We start from the raw sequence: 22,688 nt of genomic DNA, 5'->3' as shown, positions 1-22,688 counted from the left end.
GAGAACAGTAGGTTTGAGATTCCAGGCAAGCCCAAGCAGAAGAGCTAACAAGACTCCTTCTCAACTGAGTACAGTGCTGTGGGCCTGTCGTCACCGGTGTGAGGGAAGCTGAGGTTGGGAGAATCCAGGGCAGGAAAGTCCAGGAGACATCTGCATGGAAGGAAGTTGGAAACCAAGCATACGAGCCTATGATCTCAGCAATGACAGAAAGCCTAGAGTAGGTAGATTCAAGCCTAGTCATCTGGGTGAGAATTGAGACCCTATCTCAGAATAACCAGTAAAATCAGGATTGGAGGTATGGCTCAAGTAGTAGAACCTAGCAAGTGTAAGCACTGACTTCAAGCCCTAGTACTGCCAGAAAGGACAAACGTGGAAAGGAACGTTGCTACTAGAAACCATGTGAATGCTGGCTTATGTAATACTGTGTAACTGTGTGAAGTTTGTGATTTTTTTTTTTTCCTCTTCAATATTTGGGATGGTGGAGAAGATGGATGGAAACCAAGGAACCATGAGCCTCTGGTCTGGCTTTTCCTTGACTAAATCTGAGGCTAGGACAGTCAACACAGATCCTAGGGCCTCCGCTTTCATATTTATAAATATAAACTCATTTAAAAACATTGGCTCAGAGGTTCTTAAACTTTTGAGGCCCTGATGATATCTGTTACCCCCTTACCCAGAAAGCCACATGGACAACTTCAGGGATGTAGGCCCAGGTTAAGAACTGGATCATTCAGGCCGGAGCTGCCTCTCCATACTGTGGTGTGATGGTGAGTGAGCATAGCATTCCTAAGCTGCCTCTCCCCTCAGCCATAATCCTATTTTCCCTGTCCTCTTTGCGCTAATAATAACGATGACTTGACACACATTCCAAAGGGTTTTCACCTCTCTTTTTCACTCAAAACGTTTCTGAATGGTTAAGGATTGTGACAGATACTTCTTTTTGTGATGAAGGAAGGAGTGCCAGGGTTTGGTCATTGCTTTGATTAGAACCTGCAGTCAGAGGCCCGTCCTGTGACCAGGGCTGCTGCTCCTGGATGCCAGCAAGGGGTTTTTCCATTAGGGTTTGCTTCCTTGGTGGTTGTCACTATGAGTTATGTTTGGCAGTATAAATATCCCAGAATATGTCCTTGCAGGGGAAACTATTTGTTCATCTGATGAAGGACTGTTTTTCTGTTAGAGTTTGGTTCACTAAACACCTTTTTGTCTGCCCTTGAAAAGGTTATTTTGTTGTTGCTGTTGGTTTATTTTCAATTGAAGCAAATTTGTTGGTTGGGTATGTTGAGCAGGCTTATTTAATGTTTATTAATTAAGGAGTACATGCAAAGAATTAGTTCTCAGTTGCTTAGTATTGGATAAAACTGTGTGAAATAACTGTTAGTTAAAACTCTAAGTGTTTGATTTGTCCCGTCCAAACATCCTGTCACTCCTGAGGTGCGCCTGCACAGAGCCTCTGCTGGAGAGCTGGGCGGAGATTGTGCTGGTGGCCATGCATGTCCAGCAGGAGCTTCTCTGGCCTTCTGGCCAGAGTCCTAACATTTTGTGGAGAAATCTGAGTTGGATAAAGAGCTCAAGTAGGTGGAGGAACACAAAAGTTCAAAGTGTGCAGATGTTAGGTGGTTTGTTTATTTCTGGTGAAAGTAATCATCCTAATGAGGTATTTTGGCTACTAGGCCTGGGAGTTGACAGCACTGCATGCAGAAGGTGTCACTCACCTGTGGCCTGTGTAGTGTCTGTCAGGAGATGACCACCGCTGTTCAGTGTTGTGTGGAAAACGGGTCTGTCTGTGTTAGGTGCCTTCTTCAATACCTGAGAGGATGGGTAGACACTCTGAACAAAAAGTCAGGTGCCCAGTGTCAGCCTCCCAGGTGAAGGATAAATCCCCTTCCAAGACAAGTGGTGGAGGCTAGCAGCAAGCAGTGAGTTCTGAACACAGCATGGGAAAATCGCCTGAAGTAGATGTCTGGGGAGGATGTGAGGCCATCAGAGGGCGAAGCTCCGGGTGGAGTGAGTACAGGCTGCTGCCAACGTGCGGGGCCGTGCTGTCATGCCCGTGTGGATGTGGGCCTGCCATGTGCCCAAGTCACTGCTCTGCGAGTGTTTGCTCTGCTCAGGAAACTCGCATCCATCTGTGGGCCCTTCCCTTCCGTTGGCTTCCTTTCTGTGCTTGAGATATGGATAGTGGCAGGGCTGTCAACAGAGAGCTGGAAGACTCGCATAGAACTACTGGAGTTTCATGTTCTTGAGGCAGCATCTCCCTAGATAGCCCTGGCTAACCTTTAACTCATCATCCTACCTCTGTTCGCTAAGTGTTTAGGTTACAAGAGTGCACCACGAGGTCTGGCTCTCAGCTTCATCGTCACCCTCTGGATAGAGAGTGGAGGATATAATATATGTATATATAGAACATACTATATCATTATATTATATAAATATATAATATATATTTTTTGTCAGGGGGCTTGAACTCAGGTCTGAGCATTGTCCTTGACCTCTTTTACTCAAGGCCACAGCTCCACTTCCAGTTTTCCAGCAGCTAATTGGAGATGAGAGTCTCACGGACTTTTCAGCCTGGGCTGGCTTTGAGCTGCCATCCTCAGATCTCAGCCTCTTGAGTAGGAAGGATTATAGGTATGAGCCACCAGCGTCCGGTTATAGTCTATATTATTGTGCTATTATATACTGCTGGAACAGAAGGGACATTTTGGCTGAAAGGAAATGGGCAAGATGGGTTAAAGCGGGCTATCCTGGCCATTCTGTAGGCTCCTGGTACCCAGCTTTGCTCCTTCTGGTGAGATGCTTCCTGAAGCCTGAATTCCCTCCCTGGGCCCAGAGCTGCTGGGTGGGTTGAATATGGGTTGTGCCAGTGGCCAATTAATGTCCAGTAGTCATGCTCAAGTGTCTGGAATCTGGGGATTAAGGACTCGTTCTTCCATAGGGATAATTCAGGTGTTAGAGTCAGGTCTAGACACAATTGTGTTTCACTGTGATAGTACCAAATAGGAACGGGTCCAGCTGTCGGGGGTCTGGGTGTCCTGAGGCTGCGCAGAGGGATGACCTTCAGGGAAATGGCCTTTGCTGCAGCCATTGGTGCTGATGCACTGTCCCAGCGAGGGCTGCAGTCATCAAGAGTGTGAGTGCAAGTGGTGTGCATGAGAGGGAGGTAAGGCTGGGTGTGTAAGTTGGGTTGTGACCTGCTATAGGCTTGGGGTTAGGACCTTCTCCTGGAGGGTGGGATTCAGTGGGCAGAGGTTTCAGGGTCTAAACAGAGCAGGGTGGGCTTTGCAGAAGCAAGAGGTCAATTGGGACATCAGCACGGGCACTGGAAGGGAATTCCGGTGGCTCCTTTTCACAGAGGCCACCCCTGCCCCCTGCTGCTGGAGGACTAGGAAGCAGAGCAATTCCAGGGTGGCGTGGGGTTTTTTTTTTGACTCATTTGCCTGCGTTTATGATTTCATTGGGTCATAGAGCGGCTGCCTGGGTTGGGCTTCTCTTTCAGTGTGGTTTATGCTCACAGGTTAAGATGGAACTTTCACTGTTCAGAAAGAAAAAAAGTAGCCGGGCGCCGGTGGCTTACACCTGTAATCCTAGCTACTCAGGAGGCTGAGATCTGAGGATCACGGTTCAAAGCCAGCCTGAGCAGGAAAGTCTGTGAAACTCTTATCTCCAATAAACCACCAGAAAACTGGAAGTGGCGCTGTAGCTCAAGTGGTAGAGCACTAGCCTTGAGGAAAAAAAAGAGCTGAGGGACAGCGCTGAGGCCCAGCGTTCAAGCCCCACAATCGACCAAAAAAGAAAAAAAAAGAAAAAAGTAATATTGCAGTAAAGAACCAGAGGCTGGAGACTCGTTTTTTGGAGTCACAGGATCCTGGGTTCCAGTCTCCTACCAGCTGACTTTGTGCCCTTCCTTAGTCAAATATAGCAACATTTCTGAGACAGTATCTGACTTTGGGTTACTATAACAAAGTACCCTAGGCAGATGGCTTGTAAACTCCTCATTATAGCAGCCTGGCTGCATTGCATATTGCCAGCTTCTGGTTGTTTCTTTTCTTTCTTTCTTCTTTTTTTTTTGGGGGGGGGGTCCGGTCGTGGGGCCTGAACTCTGGGCCTGGGCGCTGTCCCTCAGCTCTTCAGCTCAAGGCTAGCGCTCTACCACTTGAGCCACAGCGCCACTTCCGGCTTTTTTTTTCCTGCTTATGTGGTGCTGAGGAATCGAACCCAGGGCCTTATGCATGCAAGGCAAGCGCTGTACCACTGAGCCACCTTCCCAGCCCTGTAATGATTCTTAAGGCTGTGAGATTATGGAAGATTTCTCATTTCCCCACTGTACCATTGCCCTTTTACTTTTAGAATTACTATTTAAGTCATAACTTGACTTTATAGTTAAAATAAACATAAAAGCTGCTGGCTGTATAAGGCATTTGCGGTTTACTTTGAGCTTTCTTTTTCTTTTTCTTTTTTTTTTTTTTTTATTTTTTTATTGTAAAGCTACTATACAGAGGGTTACAGTTACATGAGTGAGGTTATGAGTACACTTCCTCTTGAACATTGTTACCCCCTCCATTGTTTTCCCCCTACCATCCCCTCCCTTCTTTTTCTTTTTTTTTTTCCGCCAGTCCTGGGGCTTGAACTCAGGGTCTGGGCACTATTCTCAAGTCTCTTTTTGCTCAGGGCTAGTGCTCTAACACTTGAGCCACAGCTCCACTTCCAGCTTTTTCTGAGCAGTTCATTGGAGATGAGAGTTTCACGGACTTTCCTGCCCTGAAACCATGACCCTCAGACCTCAAGCCTCCTGAGTAGGTAGGATTACAGGCGTGAGGATTACAGTGTTTCCGGCTGCTTTGAGCTTTCTTACAGCTCTCATTTTGTTTGCAGAATGATCTTGTTGGTTGTTCCTCTTTCTTCTTCATGGTTCAGAGGAGAGAAAGAGGTAGAACGGAGGGGGTCAGTGTCTTCCCAAGCCCCCAAATGAGCCCCAGCTACAGCTCCTGGGAGGTAGTCACAGGGCCTATGTGGATCTGCAGGGTGGTCTTTGGTGCATAGAACCAACTGTGGCTAGTTTTGAAGTTTCTCATTGAATCAAATGGAAATTTTGTTATTATAAAGAGAGGCCCTAACTGTAGTTTATGATCATTTTCATTACTTTAAGGTGTGTTTGGGTTCTATAATATCAAATCAAGTTGTCACCAACTGGGTATGCCAAGAGTGTGCATTGTGGTCTTCGAAGGAACCACGAAGCAGGCTCTCCTCCTGCACAGGCCACTATTAGTGGGTTTTGTAGCTGACTGATTTGCTGGTGCTGGCCTGCTTGGGTGCTGTTTAGCTTGGACATGATGATGCTTTAATTAAGCAGTGCTGACCTCTACTCCAGTAAATGTACCAGCAGATAAGGCTGGGCATGTGCCACAGACATGGACGAGAGCTCCAGGCTCTGGCATTCTCTGAGAGACCCTTAGGAGGTCTTCCATTCCATTCACCAGATAGGGATAGCTGCTCCAGTTTACCCACAGTGAAGGGCTCAGAGATGAAGTGACCTCCGAGGGTCGTGAGAGAAGTCCACACCCAGATCCCTTTATCCAGCGCCTGGAATAAGGAGATTGTGAGTCACTCACCCTCAAATGTGAAAACAATATTTACAAGTTAATCTTCCCACCCCACCTCTGAGAAACAGACATGGGGCAAATTATGTAGTCTTTTCTTTGGCTTAATGCAGGATCTCTGCTTGCAACTTACCTGGCTAAAATAATCTAACATGTTGCAGTAAGATATGAAAATGGGAGATAAGGACAGAGTAGGACTTGCCCCACTCTTGTGGTGTGGTCAGGGTGACTCTGCTTGTCCACTGCTCCCTCCAGGGTGGGGTCAGAGGGTGGAGCCATGGCCCAGGATTCCAGAGGCCTCACTTACACAGCTGCAGTCTAAAAGGTATCTAATAGAAGAAGCTGGTGGCTGAGGAAGAAGAAATTGAATATCCTTTAGAGAGGGACAACACCATAAAAGTGTAGGTTTTCACCTTTGGTTGACATTGTGATAGCAATCATTTAGATCATTTGTGCCAGCTATTAGACCAGGCGATTTTTGTTTGTTTGTTTGTTGTTCTGTGTCTTGTGTTGTTCTGTGTGTTCTGTGTGTTTAATGTTCTTTTTCTTTCCTTTTTTTTTTTTTTGGTCGTGGTGGTTGAACTCTGGGCCTGGGCAATGTCCTTCAGCTCTCCAGTTCAAGGCTAGAGCCCTACCACTTGAGCCACAGCACCACTTCTGGCTTTTTTTCTGCTTATGTGGTGCTGAGGAATCGAACCCAGGGCATACGAGACAAGCACTCTACCACTGAGACAACCTTCCAGCCCACTGTGTGTTGTTTTTTGAGATAGATCTTGCTATGTAGCTGGACTGGCTTCAAACTCTCCATCCCCAGCCTCCCAAATGCTGGAATACAGGTGCACACCACCATGCCTGACGTGCAGGTTTGTTTTTGTGCTTGTGAAAATTGCCAATTAAGTGTGCCAATTAAAAACTTAATTTAATTTTTTTTTGGTTCGGTACTGGGGCTTGAACTCTGGGCCTGGGTGCTGTCCCTTAGCCCTTCAGCTGAAGGCTAGTGCTCTACCAATTGAGCCACAACGCCACTTCCGGTTTTCTGGTGGTTAATTGGAGGCCAGAGTCTCACAGACTTTTCCTTCTGGGGCTGGCTTTGAACTTCGATCCTCAGATCTCAGCCTCCAGAGTAGCTAGGATTACAGGCGTGAGCCACTGACACCCAGCTAAAAATTTAATTTTTATTTATTTTCTTCTTCTTCGTCTCCATCTCCGTCTCCGTCTCCTTCTCCTTCTCCTTCTTCTTCTTCTTCTTCTTCTTCTTCTTCTTCTTCTTCTTCTTCTTCTTCTTCTTATTTGCTTTCTATTCTTTTAAAAACTGGAAGGGACAGCCAGGTGCTAGTGGCTCATGCTTGTAATTCTACTTACTCAGGAGGTCGAGATCTGAGGTTTGTGATTCGATAAATGCCTGGCAGGCAGGAAAGTGTGAGACTCTTTTTTTTTGGGGGGTGTGTGGGGGGGTCTGGTCGTGGGGCCTGAACTCTGGGCCTGGGCCCTGTCCCTCAGCTCTTCAGCTCAAGGCTAGCACTCTACCACTTGAGCCACAGCGCCACTTTCTGCTTTTTTTTCTTTTTGCTTATGTGGTGCTGAGGAATCGAACCCAGGGCCTTAGGCATGCAAGGCAAGCACTCTACCACTGAGCCACCTTCCCAGCCCAAGTGTGAGACTCTTATCTCCAATTATTCCCAGAAAAATCAGGAAGTAGAGCTGTGGTTCCAGTGGTACAGTGCTAGTCTTGAGCGAAAGAAGCTCAGGGACAGTGCTCAGGCTGAGTTAAGGCACCAGGACTGTAAAAAACAGTTTGTTTGTTTTTTTAAGGAACAACATAGGAAATGATCTTTTCTGAATATAGAACTCTATTTTACCTTTCTCACATGCAAAGGGATTTTTAATGGGTCTTAGTGGCCCCCATTGACCTCCATGCTCAGAAGGAAACAGTTAAGAGGCCTGTCTATCCTCTCTTCCATTCATCTGTTTTTGGTTAGTTGGTCATGGGGCTTGTTCCTGAGCTTTTCTGCTCAAGGCCAACACTTTGCCACTTTGAGCCACAGCTCCACTTCCTGTTTTCTGGTGGTTAATTGGAGATAGCCTCATGGACTTTCTGCCCCAGCTGGCTCCAAACTGTGATTCTCAGATCTCAGCCTCTCCAAGTAGCTAGAATTACAGGTGTGGGTCACCAGTGCCTGACTTTCACCTCTTTCATTTAGTTGCGCTTTGAGGTCATCAATTGAATACTAGGAAGCTGTCCACAGGGAGAGCCTGTGCTTGGTCCAAGGATGTAGAAGAGAACACATTTAAAGGCCGGGTGCCAGTGGCTTACGTCTGTAATCCTAGCTACTCAGAAGGCTGAGATCTGAGGATCGGGGTTCAAAGCCAGCCCAGGCAGGAAAGTCTGTGAGACTTATCTCCAATAAACACCAGAAAACCAGAAGTGGTGCTGTGGCTTAAAGAAAAAAAAATTCACACGGACCTCAAGTGTCTGTCTTCTTTTCAGGAATTGACATCATTACATTGTACATTTCAGATTCTCTTAACTAATTTTTGGTCTTGGGGCCTGAACTCTGGGCCTGGGCGCTGTCCCTCAGCTCTTCAGCTCAAGGCTAGCATTCTACCACTTGAGCCACAGTATCATTTCCGGCTTTTTCTATTTATGTGGTGCTGACGAATTGAACCCAGGGCCTCATGCATGCAAAGCAAGCACTTCACCACTGAGCCACCTTCCCAACCTCTCTTAATTAATTAGTCAAATATATTCCTTCCCCGACCCCTTCTTCTTGTCCCCTATTCATGTTTCTGGCCAGGCACAGGCCCTGGGCGGAGGTTGCTGGGGTTAGGTTTACTCTATCTCCTTGTTCTTTGCAGTAAGTCTCAGAACACTGCTTGCCATAAGCACCAGAGGCCTCATTTTCACCATCATCTTTCAAAATACATTTTAGCATTTGTACTTTCTTCTCAGTACATGAGATTGATGGTCGTTTTAGGTTGTTTCCACTTTTAAAAAAAATTTTGTTGGTCCTGGGGCTTGAACTCTGGGCCTGGGCACTGTCCCTCAGCTCTTCAGCTCAAGGCTAGCGCTCTACCACTTGAGCCACAGTGCCACTTCTGGCTTTTTTCTTTTTGCTTATGTGGTGCTGGGGAATCGAACCCAGGGCTTCATGCCTGCAAGGCAAGTGCTCTACCACTGAGCCACCTTCCCAGCCCCCTTTAGAGTATTTTTTGAAAGCCTGCAATTCTAGTTTTCTGGTATTTTGGGTTGGAAAAAAGGAGCTGCTTTCTCTTTAAGTTACTTGAGCCTTTAGCATTTCTGAGTATTGTGAGATAATACTTTTGTGAGGGTTTCTTAAATGAGTCACATTTCCTTCCCAAGTTTCTGGATCTAGATATCATTTTTCTTGCACTGGCTGCTTTATTTTCCTGAGCAAGATATGTTTTAAAAAAAATGTCTTACTAGGGACTGGGGTGAAGCTGTGTGGTAGACCTTGTGCTTAACATGCATAGGGTCTTGAGTTTAATGCAGAGCACAAAATAAAAGAAAGAGGAAGTCCTTATTGCTTAACTAATAATCACCTGAGCCAATGTTCTGCATTTTTGAGGATGTAGATGTTTGTGGTTGCATTCCTTTCCTCGGGGTACTCTGACCCGTTGTAGTTCACCGGTTTGTTGTACTGTTATTTTCCACATTTACAGCGTGAGGTTGTCCAAAGGTGTGCATGTCAGGTGGTTGCCACTTCAGGAATCCGGATGGCGTGGAGTCACTTGAACCTTCGGATTTTGCCTTTGTGCACTCAGCTCTCAGTATCCAGAGGTACCCGCCTCTCTTTGTCAGGGGCAATCATCTTGGAGGTGAAGGCTTGGCTCAGTTGGTAGATTGTCAGCCAAGGAGTGAAAATGCCAGGGGACCTAAAAAAGAAAAAAAGAAAAGGGACAATCATCTCCAAACATCTGACTGGGAGGTGCAGTGTTGCTGCTCACTGGGTTTGTTTGTTGACTTGTTTTGATTTATCTGTTCTCCAGTTTGCCATGGCTTTCCTTGTGGTGGACTTTTCCATTTTTCACTGCCCCTTAGGTACTCGCTCTTAGACTGAGCAGACACTTGCTTTCCCTGTGGCTCATTTTCTTTCTTTCTTTTCTTTTTATTTTTTTGTCCACCATGGGGCCTGAACTCTGGGCCTGGGCGCTGTCCCTCAGCTCTTCAGCTCAAGGCTAGTGCTCTACCACTTGAGCGTCAGCCCCACTTCCAGCCTTTTCTGCTTATGTGGTGCTGAGGAATCGAACCCAGGGCCTCATGCATGCAAGGCAAGCACTCTACCACTGAGCCGCCTTCCCAGCCCCCCTGTGGCTCATTTTCCAAGGTCTGCAGAGAACATGGTGCTTAGCCAGGGACACAGGTTCTGGGTTAGGTGTCATGGCCTGGCCAGCCCACCTCTGCTCTTACCCTTAAGGTTCCTTCTCCTGGATTCCTGCATGCCTCCCAAGCCCACCCCCTCGCCCAGGGGCTGTTTCCCCTTTAGTTAGCTGGCCTCACCACTTGTAAAACCTCCTTTCTTAGTTCCTCTTATCACAGCAAAGAAAAGCTGACATTCACAAGAAAGCCAAACCTAAGGACTTTACTCTGCATGGAGGTAGCTGAGGAACAGTCACACACCAGAAGCAGGAAAAGCATTTTGTCCCTGGAGCAGTTCTTAGAGGCCAGCATTCCAGTGCTCGCTTTCCTAACCCTTGGCTCTACAAGGCCAGGAGAGCTTCCTCCTCTCCCTCTCCACCCCTGTTTATTCTGCCAATAAGACCACATTTTAGAGTGATACTTAGATTGGTGCTTGGCATTCTGTGTTTCTTTTATCACAAGTATGGAAACCGGACTTTGCCCTGGTTTCTACAGATGCCTAAACATGTCAAAGTTGCTGTTGCCTTGGCAACTGGCCGAGCTTTTCTTGTGTGTAGCAGTGGCTGGATAGGAGCCCAAATCATCCTTAGGGTTTCTCAACCAAATGGGCTGGTCAGGACCAAGCCCCAGAGGCATTGCTTTTTAGCTTCCCAAGCTTCCTGTTTTATTTTCCTGAGAAATGCAGTTCCAGCTCCCCTGCTTGGCTGGGTGGCATGTCCAAGGGTGGGACTGATCCCCAAGGAGCATCCTGCAGCAGCTTTTTTTTTTTCGTCCAGTCATGGGTCTGAACTCTGGGCCTGGGCGCTGTCCCTCAGCTCTTCAGCTCAAGGCTAGCGCTCTACCACTTGAGCCACAGTGCCTTCTGCTTATGTGGTGCTGAGGAATCGAACCCAGGGCCTCATGCATGCAAGACAAGTGCTCTACCACTGAGCCACCTTCCCAGCCCCTGCAGCAGCTTTAACCCAAGCTTCGTTCTGGCTGGTGCAGTGGCTCCTCGTGCTGTTGCTTAGGTTTCCTCTGCCTCTCAGGTCAGGGCTGCTCTCTGGGCTTTGCCCCAGGGTTCGCAGAAACGGCCTTGGGTGGAGGTGCTCGTCCTGACCATATCCCAAGTCATGGGAAAAAAATTAATGTCTCCTTTTTGAAGACTGAATCAAATAGTTATTATAATAAATTCCAGACTTATCCTTTGTTATTTTATCTTACTGCTGCTCTTGCTTCCTTTCGGGTTTCCTTTATTTCCTTCTTGTTCTTGTAAGTATGAATCTGAAGTTGTTTGATGGGAGAGAATGGTGAGAACCGTCTCCTCACCTCCCTTTAAAGCTCAGCCAGGCCATTTTCCTTGAAGGTTTGTGTGCGTGTGTGAGCGTGTGCCTGTGCGCGCACATGTGCACACACATATGCTTATTTCCAGAATTGCTATTTTGAACCTGTCTGCTACTTCTGCTGGGAACTTGTGGATTCACTACATTTAGAAATACTTTAAAATAGCATGTGCTCTTCCTCATAAGTGAAAGGGGTCTACTCATGTCTCTGTTCTGGAAGCTTCCTGTTGGCCATGTGATTGTTGGGACTGTGGAGAGCGCTGGCCTGAGGCAGATGGCCATGTCTGCCAGGAACCGCCAAGGCTACGAACCAGACTCGCCTCCAATTCCTGTCATCCAAAGGATGCACTTCTGGAGCGTGGGACAGGGCCAGTACTGAGTGTACAGCTATGCACTACAGGTGTTTGCAGTGCATCAGTGTTGGATGAGGAGCTTGGTAGCCAGATTGTCTGGGCTTCATCCTCCTCACCCCCACCCCCCAGAAAAGAAAAAGAGCTGGGCACTGATGCCTGTAATCCTAGCTACTCAGGAGGCTGAGATCTGAGGATTGCGGTTCAAAGCCAGCCCGGGCAGGAAAGTCTGAGAAACTCTTATCGCCAAAAAAAAAAAAAACACCAGAAAACCAGAAGTAGTGCTGTGGCTCAAGTGGTAGAGTGCTTGCCTTGAGCTGAAGAGCGAGGGACAGCGCCCAAGCCCAGAGTTCAAGCCCCATGACTGACCAAAAAAAAAAAAAAATACATGAACACCCCCACCCCAGCCTGGTGTGGAGCCTTGATGGACTAGAAGGGCCAGGCCTTACCCCCGTTCTTGGGACTTGGCTTGTTGCTAGCCATCTAGTCCTCTCCAGCTTTCACCAAGAAAAACTAGTGTGGATTTCACTGAAATGCTTTTTAAGGGCATCTGGGTCTTAAGCGTGTAATCCTAGTTTATCAGGCGGCTGAGATATGGAAGATGCCACTTTAAGATTGGCCCAGATAGAACAGTCCATGAGACTCCATCTCTAAACTAATCAACAAAAAGCAGGGCTGGAGTCATGGTTCAACAGATAGAGCACAAGCTGAAAAAGCAAACTGAGCAAGTGGATACCCTGAGTCCAATCCTCGTACCCCCAAAACAACAAGCAAAAACAAAAGATAGAAAAAAAATGCATGTTTTATTGAGGCCTCTTCTGTGTGAGGCATCCTACTTTGACCTGTCTGGTTACTCTCAGTCTCAGGACTTCATTGTTTTCAGGTGAGAAAGTTGGGCTCAGAAAGATGAAGTGCCAGGACTCAGCTATAAAATAGGGGATGTGTTGTGATTGATGTGCAGTGTCTGAACTCAGAATCCTGGCTGGATGATCAGATATGAACTAGATCCATCTGTCCTGCACTGTCTCTGTTCTCTGCAGCCTGATACTACTGGGGCTTGACCTCCAGGCCTGGACACAATCTCTTAGCTTTTTTTTTTTTCCCCTCAAGCAGGAGCTCTACCACTTGAGCCAAAACTCCATGTCTGGCTTTTTAAGTTGTGTTAAGTGGAGATAAGAGTCTTATGGACTAACTTTGAACTAGGTGATCCTGAGATCTCAGCCAGAAATTTCTGTTACTGTGACTATCACATCAGGGAGGGAAACATGAACAGGATGTACATTAAGGCCTCTATACCAGGCACCTGTGGACAGCAGCCTTTACCTGGTGCCGGGCTACTGTCCCCTAGTTGTATTGTCCTGGACACAGTCCCAGATACTCTCCTGGGAATGGCATTTGCAATGCAGTTTTAGGTTTTGACTGAGGAGATAAATGCACACTGGCTCTTCCACACAGACAGTCATTGCTTGCCACTTTGAAGGCATTGCCCACTGGGCAGAAGAACTTCCTGGAAAGTCACTTTAAAAAGCCTCTGACCCTTTGTGGAGGCTGGAATGAAACGGATTCTCCATCTTAACTCAGCCTTGATGTAACAGTCATTCTGACTAGCAGTTTGCAAGCTGCCAGCCTCCTGGCATCGGTGAGTTCGTTAAGTATTTTCAGGTAACAGTTGTGAAACGCTGCTCCCGAGAAGGCTGGCTGCGCCTCCTGTCAGACACCGCTGCTCCTTTGCTGCGCTGATTTTGGACCGGCCAGGTGAGGTCTCTGCACTGTCAGCCTGTGTCACAGAGGGAGATCTGGGCTGCACCCAGCTCAGTGCTGTTGCCATGTCTAGCCATTCTTCCTGAAGTGGGGTGTGGAGAGTCCTGAGGCTGAGATAGGAACCATGACCCCTTTTCATATTTGACCTGGAGGGAGTTGCTGGAAGCAGTGTCCTGAAAAAGAACTGGGGGCCAGACTAAATGGAGTTGCCAGTGTGAGGGGTGAGGCACAGGGAGGGAAGGTGTGGTCTGAAGTCCAGAAAGATGGAGACTGGGGGGCGCATTGGAATGGGGGTTTCTGTGCACAGAGGGTCTGAGGCCAGGAGGCAGCAGCTGCTGTGACTACAGGCGTGATGAACATAGACATTCGGGGACCTTTGGGGAACCCCCAAGTCTGACCTTTTGTATGCCAAGCTTGTTTTGTGCTGGGCACATGGGACCCATAGCCTGAGCATCTCCCAGTGTGATTCTCCCTGTGGGGTAAGGAAGCCGAGAGCTATGGAGTGGTACCTACCTGAAATCTGAGCTGCCTTCTCTCCTTTTTTTTTTTTTTGTTTGTTGGTCATGGGACTTGAACTCTGGGCCTGGGCGCTGTCCCTCAGCTCTTCAGCTCAAGGCTAGCGCTCTACCACTTGAGTCAGTGCCACTTCCGGCTTTTTCTGCTTATGTGGTGCTGAGGAACCGAACCCAGGGCCTCATGTATGCAAGGCAAGCGCTCTACCACTGAGCCACCTTCCCAGCCCTGGGCTGCCTTCTCTTTCTCTAGACCACACAGGTAGGCAGAGATCCTGGGATTGCCTGTGTGAGCAGCCCCGCAAGGCCCAGGCGAGCCTCCTCCCTGTGTGTGCCCTGGTGAGAGTAGACTGTGTCACATTGTTGCATGGGCTGAAGACAGGCCAAGGTGGCTGTGTCAGAGGGTGTGTGTGTGCGCGTGCCCCTATGGGTGTTCCCAGATGTGCACATGAGATCAACACCATTCCAGATTTGTGTGTGTCCTCTTTTTTTTTTTTTGTCCAGTCGTGGAGCTTGAACTCAGGGCCTGGGTACTACCCTGCAAGGTTAAGCGCGCTCTACCAGTTTAGCCATAGTGCCATTTCTGTTTTTTTCTGAGTAGTTTATTGGAGATGAGAGTCTCACAGACTTTCTTCCTGTGCTGGCTTTGAACCATGATCCTTAGCCTCTTAACTAGCTAGGATTACAGGCATGAGCCACCAGCGCCCAGCCCGGTTTCTTGGAATAATAAAGTCCATGTTTATTTTGGCGTGTGCTTGCTGGTATTCCTCTTTGCTTGACAGATGGGGTTTGGGGCTTTGCTTGGAGCCCAGTGCCTGGGAAGGCGGTCTAAGAACAGGTCTGTATCTAGCCTCCTGGCTGTTCTTTTTTTTTTTTTTTGTCCAGTTGTAGGGCCTGAACTCTGGGCCTGGGCGCTGTCCCTCAGCTCTTCAGCTCAAGGCTAGCGCTCTACCACTTGAGCCATAGTGCCACTCCTGGCTTTTTTCTTTTTGCTTATGTGGTGCTGAGGAATTGAACCCAGGGCCTCAGGCATGCAAGGTATGCGCTCTACCACTGAGCCACCTTCCCAGCCCATCCTCGCTGGTCTTATCACTACAGCAGCACCACTTGAGGGGCATCACTGCCCACTGCCCATTCTTCTTCCATAGTTTCCTCTAGGGCTTGCCTGATGGTGCCTTTGGATTTTTTGTAGGGCTTCTGGCAGAACATCAGAAGAATTCCAGTCTCCATTGTGGTCGCCTTTGGAAGCATCCCAGTGCAGATGCTATAGAGCATTTCCCAGCTTAAACCCAAACACCTGGGGCGTGCCAGTGCACCTCTTGGGCAGCAGAGCTGCTCTCTGGGGAAACGGTGTCTAGGTCCCACAGCACAGGTGGCTGTCCCTGGTACTGTCCTGCGAGAGGGACTGCCAGGTTAGAGACTTACCCAGGAAAGCGTTGCCTTGGGCCGCGTAAGCGTTCAGCTGTCCTCTTGCTGGAAGAACACAGAAAGCAGCTGGGAACCAGGCTGTCACCCACGTGAGAAAATGACAGTGTATCCTTCACCTGTTTCTGGGGAAGGGCTCCTTTCTGCAGAAAATGCAACTGATGTGTCTTTTGGTTTTAAAATGCCTTTTCTTTTCGTGTTTTCAGATGTTGTGGCCAAACTTTTTTTTTTCCTCCCCAAAGTACAGGGATCAAACTAATGACCTCACACATACAAGGCAAGCAGTCTGCCGTGGGAACCTACCCCCCCCCCCCCCCGCACCACCCCCCAAACTGCCCAACTGCAGCCCTCCTGCCCAACTGCAGCCCTCCTTTCCTGTCAGCAGTCCCCACATTCTCACCCGCACTTGTTTGAGTGGCCTTTTTACGCCTGTCCTCCTGGTGGGTTTCCAGTGACATTTCGGGGTGGGTTTAATTTGCACTCTCTTACTTGCTCTCTGTGTATATCTTCATTGGTGGAACATCTAATCATTTGCTAATTAAATTATTTTTTTAGTTTTGAGATTACTTTTTGTAATTTGAATATGTTTTTATCAAACATTTGATTTGCATAAATTTTCTTCCTTTCTGCTTGTCTTTTCATTCTCTTAAGGATATTATACAAAGCAGTGTGTGTGTAAGTGTGTATGTGCGGGGTGGGGGCATCCTGGGGCTTGAACTTGGGCCTAGATGCTATACCTGAGCTTTTCAATCTTGTGGCTGGAACTCTACCACTTGAGCCATAGTTCTACTTCCAGCTTTTTGGTGGTTAATTGGAGATAAGGTTCTCACAGACTTTCCTGCCCTGGCTGGCTTCTGATCGCAGTCTTCAGATCTCAGCCTCCTGAGAAAGGAAGGGTTGAGCCACTGGCGCCTGGCTAAGAGCAGATTAAAAAAAAAATTAACCAGCTTATTTGTTTAGTTTACTTTTAAGTAGTTATAGAAAGGGGTTTCAATTCAACATGTTAAATTATAGGTACAATGTCATTCCTGATGTTTTTAAAACGTGATGAAGCCAGGTTTTTGGCTTATTTACTTATTTATTTTTATTTATTTATTTTTGGTTGGTCATGGGGCCTGAACTCTGGGTCTGGGTGCTGTTCCTCAGCTCTTCAGCTCAAGGCTAGCGCTCTACCACTTGAGCTACAGCGTCACTTCCAGTTTTCTGGTGGTTAATTGGAGGTAAGAGTCTCCTGGACTTTCCTGAAAGCCCAGGCTGGCTTCATACCATGATCCTCAGATCTCAGCCTCCTGAATAGCTAGGATGACAGGCGTGAGCCAATGGCACCCGGCTGCTTATTTATTTTTGTGTTTGTGGATATCCAGTTAATTCAGAACCATCCTCGCATTTGTTGAAAAGCCCTGATTTTGGAGAAAATTTTCTAATTGTTGATATCCAAAGATCTGAGTTGTGGTTCTGGGCAAGCTGGCCTCTTGCCTTTCATGGCTTGTTCTCTGGTGCTTGCTTCATGCAGCCTGGCTTCTCTTCACGTGATGTCCTCAGCCCCTGGTGACAGGGCCCGTGTCACTGACTGGTGACTGGTGGTGAGCCAGGGCTTGGGAGTGCCTGCTTCCACACCGCAGCCTGTCTCCACTCCAGGCCCGGGCATGGTGGACTTCCTGCTTGGTCGCTCTGGGCAGTGTCTCATTCCCACAGGTGACTGTGGAGGCCTGCCAGGACACAGAGGTGAAGGGACAATCAGCCTTCTGTGCCTGGTGGGTGGGGTGGCAGCCGGGCTGGCGACGTGGCTGCGCCTGTGGAGTGTGGGTGGGTCCTTCGTTCGCCCTCCCCAACGTCTGGCAGCCTTGTCAACCGTCTTTAGGCCGAGGGAGCCTGCTTGCCCTGTGCTCTGGCCCTCCCTGACCGGTTGGAGGACTGTGTGGGTGGCCCTACATTCATTCTTCTTTTGGCCCCGGCCACAGAGTGTCGCTGAGTGTCCTTGAGTTTGCGTCAGAAGCAGCTTCCCAGAAGGTAGGAAAGTGTGTCTGCTTTTGCGGGCAGCGGTCCCGATCCGATCCATACCCGGTGGAGTTGCTGCCAGCTAGCAGCTGTGCGGCGCCTGCTCTGACACTGAGTGTGTGGCCCCCAGTCCTTGCAACAGTGCCATGAGGAGGTGACAGTCTGCCTCGCAGAGGAGCACGGAGGCGCACAGCAGGTGAGCGCACCCAAGCAAGCTTTGCACTGTGCTTTCCCTGACTGACGGCTGAAGTATTGCTTGGGTGTCATGCTTTTATTAACTCTTACACCAGATGGGAAGAGTAGTGCACTAGGAGGCTGTCTTCTGCATCTTCATTTCCTTGTCGGCAATGGAGAGGGTTGGGATGTTTGAATTAAGATCCTTCTCTAGCACCGTGTTGCCATCACAGTAAGATCCCAAATCTGTAGTGTGGCCCTCACTTGCCCTTCACCCTCATTTCCCACCACACTTCTGACCTGCCAGCCTTTCTCCCTCCTCACGGGCTTTCACAAGTCCCACTGCCTCTCAGCCCTGCGGCCTGTGAAACGCTTCGTGCCTGCTCGGGTTCTCACTAAGGTATGACTGACTGCCTGTGGGTCTTTTCTCCAGAGGCAGGAGACAGGGAGGCAGAGGGCAAGGCAGGCGCTGTCCACCCTTTATTGGAGCTCAGCATTAACCCTGGGCAGTGTCTCATTCCCACAGGTGACTGTGGAGCTCTGCCTGGACATTTGTGCGATGAGCAAATACACGCATGGCGACTGTCAAGATTCCACTCCCTGGCAATGACTTGTTTCCATCTTGAACTGACTTAGTTTTTTGTTTTTCTCTTTTCTTTGAAGAAGGGCCTGATAAAGATCTAGAATTTCTTGGACCTCCTCCCCTGGCACCCCTTCCACCCCCCCCTCCCCCCGCCACTCCCCTCAGCTTAGGGCTTTACCTCTAGGCCTGGACACTGTCCCTGAGCTGCTTTTCACTCAAGGCTAGCACTCTACCACTTGAGCCAGAGTTCTACTTCTGGCTTTTTCTGAGATGAATTAAAGAGAAGAGTCTTATGGACTTTCTGGCTTCAAACCACAAATCCTGAGATCTCAGCCTCCTGAGAAGCTAGAATTACAGGTGTGAGCCACTGGTGCCCAGCTTAGAATTTCTTTGAATTTTCAAGTTTCTATGGTGTGTGTGTGTGTGTGTACGTACACGTGTGTGTGCCTATACATGTGTGTGTTGGTACATGCCAACCTGGGTCTTGAACTTGGGGCCTGGGTGTGCTGTCCCTGAGCTGTTTTTCTCAAGGCTAGTGCTCTACCACTTGAGCCACAGCTCCACTTCTAGCATTTGTAGTAAATTGGAGATAAGAGACTCATAGACTTTTCCTGCTGGGCTAGCTTCAAACCACGACCCTTAGATCTCTCATTCTCCTGAGTAACTAGAATTACAGGCATGAGCCACTGGTGCCCAGCTAGTTTCTACATCTTTTTCCCCCTAAATGTGTCTGCCATTATAATTTTTATGGCAAGCTCGAGGACTATTTGAGTTTATGAAATGTTTCCTTTAAATGTTCCTGGAATGTGGGGGCTGGGGCCACGGTGGATTAGGATGATCCAAGTTGATGTCTTTGACAGGGAAGGAAGTGTGGTGCAGAGAGCTACCTAGCAGTGTGTGTGAGGGTCACTGAGCCTGCATACCTGCAGCTGTGTAGTTGAATTCCCGAGCTGCTGCAGCCTGAGCAACCAGGCTGGCCGCGGACCCTCAGGCACCCTCTCTGATGGGCTCCTGAGATCCCATCCTTTGAACCACATTTTTTAGATCATGGAAAGGTATCTCTCCTTTCAAATAGTAAGGCAAGGTCGGTCATCTCCCTTATCTGGGAGACAGAAGGTTAAGTTATGTCATGATGAAAACAAGTTCTGGTTGTTTTTGGTTGTGGCTCTCTCCTGCTGCTGGTCTGGCCTGTATCTTTAGACTGAGTGCCCCCCAGAGGGGCCCCCATCCTTGTAGCTGTCTGTGTGGGGTCTTGGCAGTGGTGACCTAGAATGAATGAAAAGCTCTCAGGGACTCTTTCTCCTAAGTCTCCTTAATTTTTTAAAAATTGTTATTATAAAGGTGATATATAGAGAATTTCCTTTCTCTTTGGGGGGGCAGTACTGGGATTTGAACTCAAGGCCTTGTACTTTCTAAGCAGTGTTCAAGCACTTGAACCAAGTCCCCAGCCTTTCTTTTTTCTTTTTTTTTTTTTGGGTCCGGTCGTGGGGCCTGAACTCTGGGCCTGGGCGCTGTCCCTCAGCTCTTCAGCTCAAGGCTAGCGCTCTACCACTTGAACCACAGCACCACTTCCGGCTTTTTTCTTTTTGCTTATGTGGTGCTGAGGAATCGAACCCAGGGCCTCATGCATGCAAGGCAAGCGCTCTACCTCTGAGCCACCTTCCCAGCCCTCACCAGCCTTTCTTGTGTTGTTTTAATTTTTCTGTGTGTTGGGTATGTTTTGAGATAGTCTCTCTATGTCTGCTGGCCTAGATCCAAATTGCTAGGATGACAGGCGAGTGCTGCTATACTCAGTCATTGGTTGAGAAAGAGTCTCACAATTTTTTTTTTTTTTTTTTGGCTAGCCTCACTCAAACCAGGATCCTCATCTCAGCCTCTTAAGAGGCCAGGATTATAGGCTTGAGATATTGTGCCCAGCTGAAGGGTTTTGTTCTTTGAAAATAGGTATTTAGAAATGTGATTCCTGGAGGACTAAACAGGAGCGTACTACCATGTTCTGAACACGGTGGCCTGGCTGTGTGAGGGTCGTGGTGGTTCTTTAAGTGTCCTGTGTGAGCCCCCATGGTGGATGGCCAGTGAGGTCCCTCAGGGGAAGAGGCAGCTATGTCTAGGGGCTGGAGATGGAGTTCTCCCTGTGTAAACTCAATGGTCCACATAACAACATTGGTCAGTATTTGAGCTGCAACATGACAGTTCATCCAGTTCTCACTTGAGGTCTGGAAGGTCAACATCACTATCACACCTGTAAAGAAAGTGGAGGCTCAGGGCCATAGTTAAAGTATTTGTTCACAGTTACATAGGGAGTAGGTGCCAGTCAGGATTGTGAACCATTAATGTTGGTGTGTTGTGTGCAGATCAGAGGCTCGCTCCAGTCAGGAAAAATATCTTGTCTTGCTGACTTAGTATCAGGGAAGGAGTGGCTTTTGCAGTCTGGTAGGTCTGGGGGTGGGGTGGTCACTAGTGGAGGGAGGGGCGGTTTCATGGAGGAAGTGGACACAGGAGGCCTGGCTCTCTGGGACTTTATGTGCAGGCAGAGTAGGGAAGGACCAGACCAGGACCCCAGTCCCAAGATGGATAGGAAAGGTAGAGAGACAGATGTTGATTCCCTATCTTCTGCTCCTCAGGAACTTGGCATAGGTGGCTCTCTCATTCTAGAATGTTCTTTGGTTGATCCCTTTTTTCTTTCAAGTCGTAGCTGCAAGCCGCTCCTCAGGGGCTACTAACTTCTGCTGTTGCGCTCTGCTGGATGCCTGCAGCCATCCTGCTGGCAGACGGACCCAGTGTTTCCTCATTCCTTGTTCATCTGTCACGCATGCAAGCTGGGGTCTGTTTCTTTCTTTCTTTTTTTTGTTGGTCGTGGGGCTTGAACTCTGGACCTGGGCGCTGTCCCTCAGCTCAAGGCTAGTGCTCTACCACTTGAGCCACAGCGCCACTTCTGGTTTTCTGGTGCTTCATTGGAGATCAGAGTCTTATGGCCTTTCCTGTCCTTGCTGGCTTTGAACTATGATTTTCAGATCTCAGCCTCCTGAGTAGCTACGATGACAGGCGTGAGCCACTGGTGCCTGGCTTTTTTTTTTTTTTTTTTAAGGGGTCTGTTTCTGCGTCCTCTGAGGTCAGGGTGGCGTATGGTCCAAATGGTCAGTCAAGATGGGAGGTCCAGTGGTGGGAGCAGTGCAGGAAGAGCACCGTACCCAGAGAGGACAGCCATGATCATTTTTAATGCTGCCCTCGACTCCTATTTGTGGCTTTTGGAGCCAGGTGGTCACTGCTCTTTCCCAACCAGCTGGGCTGTCTGCCAGAGCCACTGGCCACTTCTGCAGTTGAACGCTGTGGCTTACACCAGCAGTATCACTGAGCTGAGCCTGGCTTGCTTTTCCTTTTGTGTTGGGCAAGTACTCTTTTGCTAGCCAACGTTTTCCTCTTTCAGAATCTCTAACGTAGCTCCTGGGCTTCCTTTCATGTTTCCTCTTGTCTGGTGCTTACCCTTTCTATATTAATTCCAAGAAAAGGGAAATCAGCTTGGGTTTGTTTGAAACTATAGGGGGGGGTGGTTCTTGACCTTGAAATTAGTCTTCTGACTCAGGACATATGGGCTTGGGGATCAGTGCTTGGTCAAAATGACCTTGATACGTCCTTTGCACTGGTGGAGTTGGGTGAAGCGCTAGAGTAGACATCAGTTCTGCGATCTGGAGGCAGGGCACAGTGGCGTGGAATGGCGTCAGGTGGAGGCAAGAATGTGGAGTCTGGCATGAGAACTCGGGTTTGCTCAGTGGTTGCTGGTGGGGTTGGGCTGGGACTTCCTGGACCTTTTCAAACCTTTCCCCTCCCTCTAGAATGTGATGTAGTGCAGAAGCAGAAGAGGCTGAAACCAGCTGATGCTCTGTGTGCATCTGTGCTGGAGGGAGGTGGTCCTTTGTGGGAGGTTGCCGAGGTCTGGGCGACAGTGGACGGGCCAGGAAGAAGGAAGCAAGTGGGACTGGGGGCTTGGAGCACAGCAAAGCCCGGGGGGATGCCAAGCTCCTGTTCTGGTGCAGGGGATGGTGGCGCAGAGTCTATCAGGAAAGGCCTAGGAGCCTGCCAGCCTCCAGGGCTGAGACCCCGTTCTATGAGGTGTGTAGCCCAAAGAGGACACGCTTCAGGTACACTTCCTGATTTTTCTTTTTTCTTTTTTTTTTTGGGTCTGGTTGTGGGGCCTGAACTCTGGGCCTGGGCGCTCTCCCTCAGCTCTTCAGCTCAAGGCTAGCGCTCTACCACTTGAGCTACGGTGCCACTTCCGGCTTTTTTCTTTTTGCTTATGTGGTGCTGAGGAATGGAACCCAGGGCCTCAGGCATGCAAGACAAGTGCTCTACCACTGAGCCACCTTCCCAGCCCCCTTTTTCTTTTTTCGTGGTACTGAAGATTGAGCTCCAGCCTTGTGTTTGCTGGGCAGGTAGATGTTCTACCCCTTGAGTCAGGCCTCCCAAGGTAGACATTTTACGTTATTTACTTTTTGCCAGCACTGGGGCTTGGACTCAGAACCTGGGCACTGTCCCTGAGCCTTTGCTCTCAGGCTAGTGTTCTACCACAGTGGACCCACAGCTCTACCTC

General features: G+C 48.7%; 1 protein-coding gene and 1 non-coding gene across 4 annotated transcripts in view; one reads left to right on the top strand and one right to left on the bottom strand.

Annotated features, from left to right (window-relative positions):
* Nucleotides 1–22,688, top strand: part of Pacsin2 (protein kinase C and casein kinase substrate in neurons 2) — a 94,093-nt gene that overhangs the window by 4,863 nt on the left and 66,542 nt on the right. The window lies entirely within an intron of this gene.
* LOC122123672 lies at nt 8,364–8,493 on the bottom strand. Its single transcript, XR_006150427.1, has one exon. It is a non-coding gene; the product is annotated as a small nucleolar RNA SNORA51 (small nucleolar RNA).

The sequence above is a fragment of the Dipodomys spectabilis genome, unplaced genomic scaffold (genome assembly GCF_019054845.1).
Source record: "Dipodomys spectabilis isolate Male_0828 unplaced genomic scaffold, ASM1905484v1 ptg000230l, whole genome shotgun sequence".
Taxonomy (NCBI): domain Eukaryota; kingdom Metazoa; phylum Chordata; class Mammalia; order Rodentia; family Heteromyidae; genus Dipodomys; species Dipodomys spectabilis.
The sequence above is the reverse complement of the archived record's forward strand: the minus strand, read 5'-3'. Positions and strand labels throughout refer to the sequence as shown.